General features: G+C 46.2%; 1 pseudogene across 1 annotated transcript; it reads left to right on the forward strand.

The window, feature by feature from the left end:
- The first annotated feature begins 901 nt into the window (after positions 1-901).
- Positions 902-2,654, forward strand: LOC308414796 (MAGUK p55 subfamily member 3-like; annotated as a pseudogene). The gene has a single exon. The product of its transcript is annotated as an MAGUK p55 subfamily member 3-like (transcript).
- The last annotated feature ends 8,113 nt before the right edge of the window (positions 2,655-10,767 follow it).

The following is a 10,767-nucleotide window of genomic DNA, read 5'->3' on the forward strand; positions in this document are numbered from 1 at the left end:
TCCCGCTGCTCTGCATCCCATGACACCGCCTGCCCAGCTCCCTCCACCTCGGGTGTGGGGGGGTTGTCTTCCAGCTTTTCTCAGAAAGCGGCTGGAGCGGGGAGGGGGCTGAGCCCGGCGTGGGGGCGGGGGCCGGGTACCATTCTTCTGCCTTCGGTGTGACTGGTGCTCCACGCAGTGGGCTGGCTCCATGTTTGCTGAATGAATGAATCATGAGTCCTTGTCCCTCTCTGAAGGAGGACTTTTTGAGGTCTACGTGTTACAGAGCTCTTGAGATAGGGTACCTGCTTCCGGTAGAGCAGAAACTCCGTTCTCACTTCATCTCACTGTCTTCAGACTGGAGGCTCTCTTTGGGTTAGGGGCTGGAGGTGAGGGATCGGGGGTGGGAGTTCTTGTAGGCCTTAACCAGGTACTTGTTGAAGGGATATTGAGGCTTGAGCAAGCACTCTTGGGAGGTAGCAGTAGAGAGGGCAGAGCTGTGGTTAAGAGCATCCTGCACAAGGCAGGGGGACTTTTGGCACTGCCAAGGTCAGTCTGGAAGAAGTGATCTGAGTAACTGTTCTGGTTCAAAAGTTACTTAGGGACCTCCAGCCTCTGTTTCTTCATCGGTAAAATGGGTGCCTTAGTATTTGCTCTTTAAGGTTTTGTCATTGATCAGAAGAGTAGCGTCTTTAGCATTTTAGGTGCACTCAACAGATCTTGCTCCCTGCCCAACTTTCTCCCGAAAAAAAGTGACTTTTTGTTTGTTTGTTTTTGGTTTTTCGTTTTGTTTTTCTGTCTTCTTTCTTCTGTCCTCACAGAGGGTCATAAGCAGACCCGGGTGATGTGCGTTCATTGCTGAGAGACTCCTCTCCCACCCACACAAACTGTAGGAGCAGCTGGCGATCTGCTGGGCACAGGCATGCCAGTACTGTCCGAAGACTCGGGTTTGCATGAGACCCTGGTACTCCTCTCCTCTCAGCTCAGGCCTCATTCTAACCACAGGGAGGAGATGGGCTTCCTGGGGGATGTCTTCAGTGAGAGGAGCCTTGGTTATTTAATGAAGATTCACGAGAAACTCCGCTATTATGAGAGGCGGAGTCCGACCCCAGTCCTGCACAGCACCATGGCCCTTGCTGAGGATGTGATGGAGGAGCTGCAGGTTGCCTCTGTACACAGTGATGAGCGAGAGCTGCTACAGCTGCTGTCCACCCCCCACCTCAGGGCTGTGCTCGTGGTCCATGACATGGTTGCCCAGTAGAATTTTGACCCTGTTCTTCTCCCTCTGCCCGATAATATCGATGAGGATTTTGGAGAGGAATCGGTGAAGCTTGTTCGCTTGGTGAAGAATAAGGAGCCCCTGGGGACCACTATCCGAAGGGATGAGCATTCGGGGGCTGTCGTGGTGGCCAGGATCATGCGAGGGGGTGCAGCAGATCGGAGCGGTCTGGCCCACGTTGGCGACGAGCTCCGAGAGGTGAATGGGATCACTGTCCTGCACAAGCGTCCAGATGAGAGCAGCCAAATCCTGGCCCAGTCCCAGGGATCCATCACCCTCAAGATCATCCCTGCCACCCAGAAGGAAGACCGCTTCAAAGAGAGCAAGGTATTCATGCGTGCCCTCTTCCACTACGACCCTCGGGAGGACCGTGCCATCCCCTGCCAGGAGGCAGGCCTGCCCTTCCAGCGGAGGCAGGTCCTGGAGGTGGTGAGCCAAGATGACCCCACCTGGTGGTAGGCCAAGAGAGTGGGAGACACCAACCTTCGAGCTGACCTCATTCCCTCCAAACAGTTCCAGGAGAGGAGGCTGAGCTACTGGAGAGAACCACGGGCACCATACCAAGCCCCCAGAACTTCAAAAAGCCCGCCCCTATGATCAGCCTTGTGACAAAGAGACCTGTGACTGTGATGGAAACTTCAAAGGACACGATGTGACTGGTCTTCAGAGAAGCTTCGGGCTAGGCTGCAGAGAGAGGATTGTTGGCTCACAGGAAGCAAAGGTCCCTGCAGGAGCTGAGCCTCAGGTGCTGCTGACCTATGAGGAAGTGGCCAGGTACCAACACCAGCCTGGGGAGCGGCCCTGCCTGGTGGTTCTCGTTGGGTCTCTGGGAGCCCACCTGCACGAACTGAAGCAAAGGGTGGTAGCTGAGGACCCCCAACGCTTTGGTGTTGCTGTTCCACACACCACCAGGCCTCGGAAGAGCCATGAGAGAGAAGGGATCGAGTATCATTTTGTCTCCAAGCAAGCATTTGAGGCCGACATACCTCACAACAAGTTCCTGGAACATGGCGAATTTAAGGAGGATTTCTATGGGATCAGCCTGGAGGCCATCCAGGCCTTTATGGCCAAACACAAAGTTTGTTTGGTGGATGTAGAACCAGAAGCACTAAGACACCTGAGGACCCCCGAGTTTAAGCTCTATGTTATATTTGTGAAGCCTGAAATTCAGGAGAAAAGGAAGACGCCGCCGGTGTCCCCCGACTCTGAGGACCCAGAAGTTCCACTTGATGAACAGCAGCAAGAGATGGCAGCCTCCGCTGCCTTCATTGATCAGCACTATGGGCACCTGAAAGACACTGTGCTCATGAGGCAGGGTGTCTGCAGCCAGCTCAGATCTGTCATAGAGGCGCTGAGCAAGGACACTTACTGGGTGCCCATCAGCTGGGTGAGGTAACTTCATCCCATAGCATCCCGTCTGGAGGAACCGCGAAGACCAGATAGTCCAGCCTCCCTCATACACCATCAAGGAACCTCAAGCGCAGAGAGGAACGGGATTTCCCACAAACCAGCGTCACTGAGCATTAGTAGGAAGTCTGTCTTGGTGTTGGATTTTTGTTTGGCATTGGCATTGCAGCTGTTCGCAGGATAGTGTGTCATTCATTAAAGTCTCGCAGGCAATATATATATATATATATATATATATATATATATATGTGTGTGTGTGTGTGTGTGTGTGTGTGTGTGTGTGTGTGTGTGTGTGTGCATCAATCTGGACCTAGCGGTACATGTTTGTTTCCTTAGCTACTTGGTAGATTAAAGCAGGAGGATCAGGAATTCCAGGCCTGCTTGGGTTCCAAAGTGTGTAAAAGAATAGCTTAATGTAACCCTAACTCAAGATAAAAAAAAAAAAAAAAAACCAGAAAAGGCCAGAGATATGAGTCACTGGTAGAGCAATTGCCTAGTATGTACAAAGCCATGAATTCATTTCTTGGTGCCACATGCACACAAAATGTACAAAGCATTCTTAGTTTGCAAAACAATGATACAAACAGATGGACCACATTTGACTCCTGGGCCATAGTTTGATGATCCTGATCTGGAATAAAAATATGGTTGTTGTTGAAAGATGCTAAGGCCTGAGAGAGCTGTGCTCCTACAATGGACTCTTCCTCTAGAAACATCTCACTGTGTAGAGAAGAAGTCCCAGTCCCTTGTCAGAGATCTTGAACTCTTTATTGCTGTACTATGGAAGTTAACTGAAGGTCAAGCAGTAACTATCAAAGCAATGTTAACTTTCACTCCCAATTCTAATTCCTGGCTTTATTTGAAGAGTTTGAATGAGGTAAGCTCCATCATCAAATAAATTAGAGCCATGGTCTAAGATGCAATGTAAAAAATACTATCACTAAGTCTCTCTCAAGCAGCTACAGCAACTACCACTTAAAGATGTGCATTACTGTCCCAGAACAGACACCTCAGCATAGACATTGGATGACTGAGCCTCTACTGGTAAGTTACACAAAAGGAAGCCTAAGTTATTAGTCATGCACTAAGTCCAACCCTCTCATATGATACAGAGTGTGAAAGGTTGCCTAACAGGTCCAAGCACTGCAGGCAGGTTTGGCCCTTTCCCCTTTCCTCTCCTTTGCTAAACATTCCTAAAGCTAGGCCCCGAGGTCTTTTCCCTTATTTGGCTAGTCACTCATTCCTGAGACTAAACCCCAAGGTCTAGCAAACAAACTTTGTTATTTGACTTCATGGCTAACCTGTCCAGTCAGGACTTACCAACTCACCTAGCATAGACTTTCCCTTTTTCTTCTTTAAAACCACTTCTGCAGAGACATCTGTTCTTGTCTATCTTTGTTCAATGCAGAGGCAGCCTCTCCTCTCCCCTCCTTTTGCTTGATCTTCTCAGGTAATAAATCTCCTTTGTGATTAGAATTTGGTGTCTAAATGTGTTCTGGATTCTGAAGGGCCCTCTCCTACAGATGGAACTAAAAGCTCATTAAAGGGAAATGACTTGGACAAAATCACACATCTTACCTAAGGAGGTAGCCACAAACACTTGCCTTAAGGTCTCAAAAAAGAAAAGCCATTCTCAGCTCCAGGAGCTAGGGTAAGTGGGAAAGGGTATGGGTCAAAGGGACGTGTCCTAGTCACTGTTCTATGGCTATGAAGAGACACTACAACCAGGGCAACTCTAAAAAGAAAGCATTGATTTAGCGGCTTGTTTACAGTTTCGAATGGTTAGTTCACGATTATCATGGCAACATACAGGTAGGCATGGTGCAGAAGCAGTCATTGAGATCTTTACATGTTAATTCACATGCAGCAGGCAAGCAGACGAAGAGAGACAGAGACAGACAGAGAGACAGAGACGGAGCCTGGTGTGGACTTTTGAAAGTTCAAAGCGCACTTCCTAGTGATCAAGCTCCTTCAACAAGGACACACCTCCTCCAAAGGGGAAAAAAAACCTGCCTAATCCTTCCAAACAGTTCATCATCTGGAGACTAAGTATACAAATTAGATGTGCCTATGGGGGCGCATTCTGACTGTAACTACCATGGGATGGATAATCCATTCTTCAGGTAACTAGCAGGAGGATTTCCCTATTTACACAATGGATTGTGACAATGATGGTATCAGGAGTGGGACAGAATGGACCAGCTGAAGTATCTAATGAGCACAGGTGATCTTTTCGCCTGTTGATCCAGGAGGATGAATAGGTAGGTGGCGGTATATTTTTGAAGGTTGTAAAACCCTGTGGAGGTACAGCTTCCTTGCAAGAAGATGTTCACTCAGGGTGGATGTTGATATTTTATAATCTGCTTATACTTCCCATCAGCTCTCTGCTTCCTGAGTCTAATCGCAGCATGCTTCTGGGGCCCTGTCTTCCCCACCATCATAGACCATGCCTCCTAAAACTACAAACAAACAAACAAATCCTATTTTAGGTTGCTTCTTTTTTTTTTTTAGGATAAAATTTGTTTTTTTTAATGAGCCACAGAAGCATATATCTATGACATCTACATTTAAAATTTTTTATTGGATATTGTCTGTATTTACATTTCAAATGTTATACCCTCCCCCTCAACTTGTTTCCATGAAGGTGCTCCCTCTCCCAATCACCCTCTCCACCTCAGTGCCTTGGCTGGTGATGGTGTTGTTCTTCCCATGAGGGTTTAGGTTGCTTCTTGTAGGGTGTGTTGTCAGAAGAACAAGACATGTAGCTGATACCAATGTGCCTCATCTATCTGCACAATCGCTGTTTTGCAAAGTGCTTGTGGGACATTCTGTTTACAGAAATGGAAGCTTAATGTGGGAGTTCAGAGACTTACTAAAACAGTTGTTTGTCCTGGTTGGAAGAGAATATTCAGCTACCTCAGCAAGAGCAGCCTCAGCAGCAGTAGGAAAGACAAGCGAGGTCTTCTAGAATGTGTAAAGAAGGCCTGGGAAATGGAAGCCTGAAGGTAAGTTCTCAGGGACCTGGGGAGGCTTTGAAATTAAAAAGTATCTTCATGCTTATTGGGACCATTACCTACAACCCGCTGCACACCATATCTTTCTTCCTTATCCTCTCCTTCCCACTTATGACCTCAAGATCAAAGGCTTAATTCAGTACAGTGTGATTTCTGAAACCACAGATATCAAACTCGACTCAATTTTCCTGCACACATTGTTTTCTCTTTAGATCATCTATGGGTATTTGGGAGTCTCAAGAGGCAATGTCCATTATCTCCTGAGACCCAAGATCCTAGGAACTCGGCTCCCCTAGCCAAACTCTCTGAATTCGAATCCCATTTTTACTTGACTCTAGCTATTTAACGTTGAGTGAGCTAGTTAACTTGTGTTCAATTTTATAAAGAAATATCTATTTGCCCCAATATGGTATGGAGAAATCAAAGGAACAATTCTGCTCGACTTGAGCTTTATGAACCAAGGGGTTAATTACAGGAATGTGGGTGGTCCCTAAATTATTGCTTCACCATAGTTCCACTCCAATATGAGTGATGACTCCTCCATAGCCTCAAGATGGAGTCTTCTCCCTTCAGGAGCTTTCCACCCTTAGCTAATTTAGCACCACTAGAGACCATGTGAAGCTAGGGTAGAAGTTCATACAGCTAAGGGGAAACTTCAGCAATGTCACAAGGAAATGTAATGACCACCCCCATACACACACACACAGCTCTTTCTTCTCTGAGGGAATGTCAACGGCCCTGACCTCGTGGAGGGTCTTGTTTAGTTAATGACAATTAAGATGGTAATGCCTATGATGTACTCAGCTGAGAACATTCGACACCACTTGTATTTCACAGTTTCAGCCATAAAGGGGGAGGGGGAGATAGTGCTAATGGTAGTAGCCACCTCTTACAGTTGGGAGACTTAAATATGCCAAACTTCTTGTGTGGACTTCTAGTAATGTTATTCACCTTAAAGTCAAGTTCTCAGGGGAAACTAGTAAACCTATCAAGACACAGGGTGTTTGTATGTCAGCTCAAGAATGAGGGTTAGGGCATTACAGGATGAAACAAAGGAGAAAGGGAGAAAACAGATCACACACTGATGAGGAAGAGAAAAATGTAGGGAGAAAAAGAGGGTAGGAACAGGGTGAGGAGCAAGTGAGGCTGAGAATTCATCAGTTACTGCTTGACAGTGTAGATGGAGAAGATGCTTCTGACAACATACCCCAGGTGGTTGATATTAGCCAGGGAAATGGCAAGCTTGAGAAGAACTATTAGGAAAGTTATCTGTATCTTACTTATTTAACGATTACCGTCACTCTGTGAGAATTTTGCCACAACTTTGTCTCAAATGAGGAAAATTATATTTAGGGTAATCATATATATCAACTGAGGTGTACAGACAATACCCATCCACCCTGCCATCAGGGTCCAAGGCTGTGTCACATAGGAATTATCACCACCCCCGTGTCCAGCACCTCTCCCACTCTTATCTCACAGTCAAAGTCATATCCAAATAATACAGGTGACATGTTAAGCCCATGTTCTCAAAATACAGAACTTGTCACCTTGAAAATCGTTAATTGAAGAAACCTCTTTTGTCCGGTAGGATGGCATTTTATTTCAGACCCCATTACTTGTTACGTCAGCCTGCTTACTACGGGCCTTTTTCTTGTAGGTCTGTACCTTTCTCTTGAAACTCTTCTCTCCCACTCTGATTTTAAATCTAGTGAGAAATAGCAACCAGAGGGACTAGAGAGATGACCCAGTAGTTATGAGTACTTCCTACTTCTAGGGTACTGAAGTGTGCTTCCCAACACCCATATTAAGCTGTTTACAATTGCCTGTAACTCCAGTTCCAAAGTATCTGCACCCTTCTGACATTCATGGGCACCCACACACATGTGATATACACTCTCATATAAAAACACAAATATGCACTCACACACAAAATAAATCTTTAAAACAATAACACCAGCCTGTAAAGCCTATTAGTGATTGAATTCACCCTATCCTTGCAACTCATAGTTTATTGACATTCAGAAGTTGGGATTTGTCTATACATTTTGTTGTTCTTTCTCAGCTTGCTTTGATAATATTACTTTAATAGCCCGATCTTATGTGGCAAATGTTCCAACAAAAAATTAAGACGTGAGGTGGCTGACCTAAGGTCACATAATCAAAAGGAATGGGCAGGCTGTGATTGGTTAGACACTGTTTGTTGAGTACCAATAAGACATAAGTCCTTTATCTCCGCCCTCCACACACAGAGGAGTCAGGCTAAGAGGAAGTCCATTCCTGTTCTGCCCAAATGAAAGACAAATGTTAAGATGGATGCAACAGTGTCCTCACTATCCTGCTGTAGGAGGGTTCTCTAGCTCTCAGCCCCCAGAAAAGGGATTCAGGCTCACATTTCTAATTAAGAAATTATGGACAGAAAGAAAATGTGCAAACAATTTCTCGTTACAGATTTAGAGAGAAACAGTGTTGGTCTGAGGGTTTCCTTTCCAAGCTCATGTGTTTCTCACACCTCACTCTTTCCATTTCTGTCCCCTGAGCCCTCTCCCTACCTCACACTGAAGTTTCTGCACAGCACAGGTCTGAGCAGAGACCCTGTTTTAAAGCCTTTTGTATCCACAAAACCCAGAGACACTTACTCTGAAGCTAGGCCCTTAAAAGACAAAAACGGAGCAAGTTAATTCATGTGGAGCAGGCTTCCCTACTCTAGGCAGCTCTGGGGACCCAAATCTGACAAGATTCCCTACATCCAAGAAAGACTCCGTACCCCCAGCAGGCTTTAAGAGTGTATTTGAAACATGCTTTCCTTTGTTTGGCTGGCACATGTGCATTTCCAATTTAAACGTATGTTGGAACAAAATACTTCCCCGGTTTTCTGTTCCGTTCCAGCTACAGGACATCTCAGAAGCCCAATTTAATTCCATTGCTGGGAAATACAATTAGTTTTTGCTTCTTCTGGGAGCCCCTGAAAGACAACTGTAAATAATGGCTTATTCTTTTCACTAAACAGGAAGGCAATTGAATCACACCAGTGCCTGAAAACTGGACCAGAGAACTTTGGTTTGGGACTGCAGCAGGAGGGGGAGGGAGTCCCTGGTAGAGGATGAAATGATCATCTTCAAGCCACATGTTTCTTCAGGCAAACTCCTGATTTTAATTGGCCTTTGAATACATTAAGCTCTTTGCTTAAAACCCTCTCTCTCACCAACCAATGGAAGGATGTTTGTGCCTGCCTGAGGTCTGTGAGAGACAGTTTTCATGGTGCGATCTGACAGATTGACAATGATCCTGGGAGGCTCGCTAGCTGGTAGTTTGGAAATAGACATAAAGAGAATAATCTTGAGTGGGTTTTCTAAACATATTAATGTTAAACTTGACGTTTGTTTGGGAGCCTCATGGACGCCATTAAAAGTTATGTTCTTTGCTCAGCACTGTTGCGTCTGGGGGCCTGGGAGAGTGGGATTAGGAGATTCTCCCCAACCCCCTTCATTTAGATACTCTAACTCTCTGTAAATGTATTTATAGTGCTGAGCTGTGATTGGTGGGAAGTAACGACAAACAGGTGAGGCTTTAAGAGTTTTCCCCGCTTGTCTGAATTCTGATCTAAGGCAGGACAGAGTGTTTGGACTTCATTCAAACACAGCCTGAAGTATCATTGTGTACACACTTGAAGGGAATTGACAAGGAAAAAAAAGGGTGCTGTTCTTGCCAGAAAAGCTGGAGCATTGCATTACAGGGGGTGGGGGGTGGGGGTGGCAGAGAACCCAGGGCACATAGTCGTAGGCCAGAAAAGGACTTTGAGTTTTCTTTTTCTAAAGATAGCAATTCTTGGGTTATTCCTGGAGGTTCCCAACACCATCTCTCCCCCTTTCAGAGATGCTCTGAGACAGAAACCTATCTCTCCTGTCCCAGAGGACTGGGGCTGAGGTTCTCCCCTGTGCCTCTACCATCCTCTCAAGTAAGTCTTCTGGGTATGATGCCACTTTAAGCACCCACTAAATTTTGTGTGTGTGCGCACGTGCATGCGTGTGTGTGTGTGTGTGTGTGTGTGTGTGTGTGTTTGTGTGTGTATGCATGTGCCTGTTTGTCAGTCTGTCTTGAATGTGTGAATGCTTATGTGTATGTCTGTATAATGTATAGCATGTGACATGTAAGGTGTGATGTGTGTGGGTAGCCAGAGGTAAACCACAGTGTTATTCCTCAGGTGATATCCACCGTATCTTTTGAGACAGAGTCTCTCACTGGCCTAGATCTCAGCAGTTTAGCTGTGTTGCCTGGCTCCCTCCCATCCGGTATCATACTTACATGTGTGTTCTGGGAGTCAAATTCAAGTCCTCCCACTTGCATGGCAACCATTTTGTTAACTAGCTCTTTTGCTAGTCACCTCATTTCTGCTCTTAAAGTTTGAAGAAAGCCCAGGTCTTTCACTCAGTAGAGGAGAGAACGAACATGGGATGTTAGAAAGAAGGGACAGGAAAGCAGAGATGGGATCTGACATTGGGAACTAAAGGCAACACTGATGGGGGAGGGGAAAGGCAAAAGTAGGCTATCCAGTTTCATGAGGAGTGGCTATAGATCTTGGTCCCAACCAGAGGGCCACCAGCCAGCATCATGGTGGCATTCACTCCTGCACTCGAGGTCTCCTGGGGGCCTCAGTTCAACTTTGCCACCAAGAATAATCCTGTAAGGTCCCTGGCACTCCTGTTGAGAGCCAAGGCTTCACAACCCTGACAAATCCTAAGTGGAGCATTTGTTGCATGAAGGAGCAAAACTTGCTGTCAATGCAAAGGGAAGTAGCTCCCAAATGGTTGGCGAAATGTGAACAGAACAGATACCAACTCTCTCTGCCTTCCCAGCCTCCTCTTCCTTCCAAAGCAGCCCAAAGTTTCCATGGTCAGACAAGAAAGACAAGGAAAAGGAAAAGGAGCTGAGAAATCCATTCATCTGGGAGAGCTGCAGGGTTGTAAGAGCCAGTGCTGTGGCAGTCCATCCTTAAAGTTGGCAGCTTTGCACAGGGATGCTCAGGTAAGATCACGGCTGCTGTCAATGGTGAACGCTGACTATATGTGTGTTGGAAGGATTTCCGGT

Source organism: Micromys minutus, assembly GCF_963924665.1.
Source record: "Micromys minutus genome assembly, chromosome: X".
In the NCBI taxonomy this organism is placed as follows: Eukaryota; Metazoa; Chordata; class Mammalia; order Rodentia; family Muridae; genus Micromys; species Micromys minutus.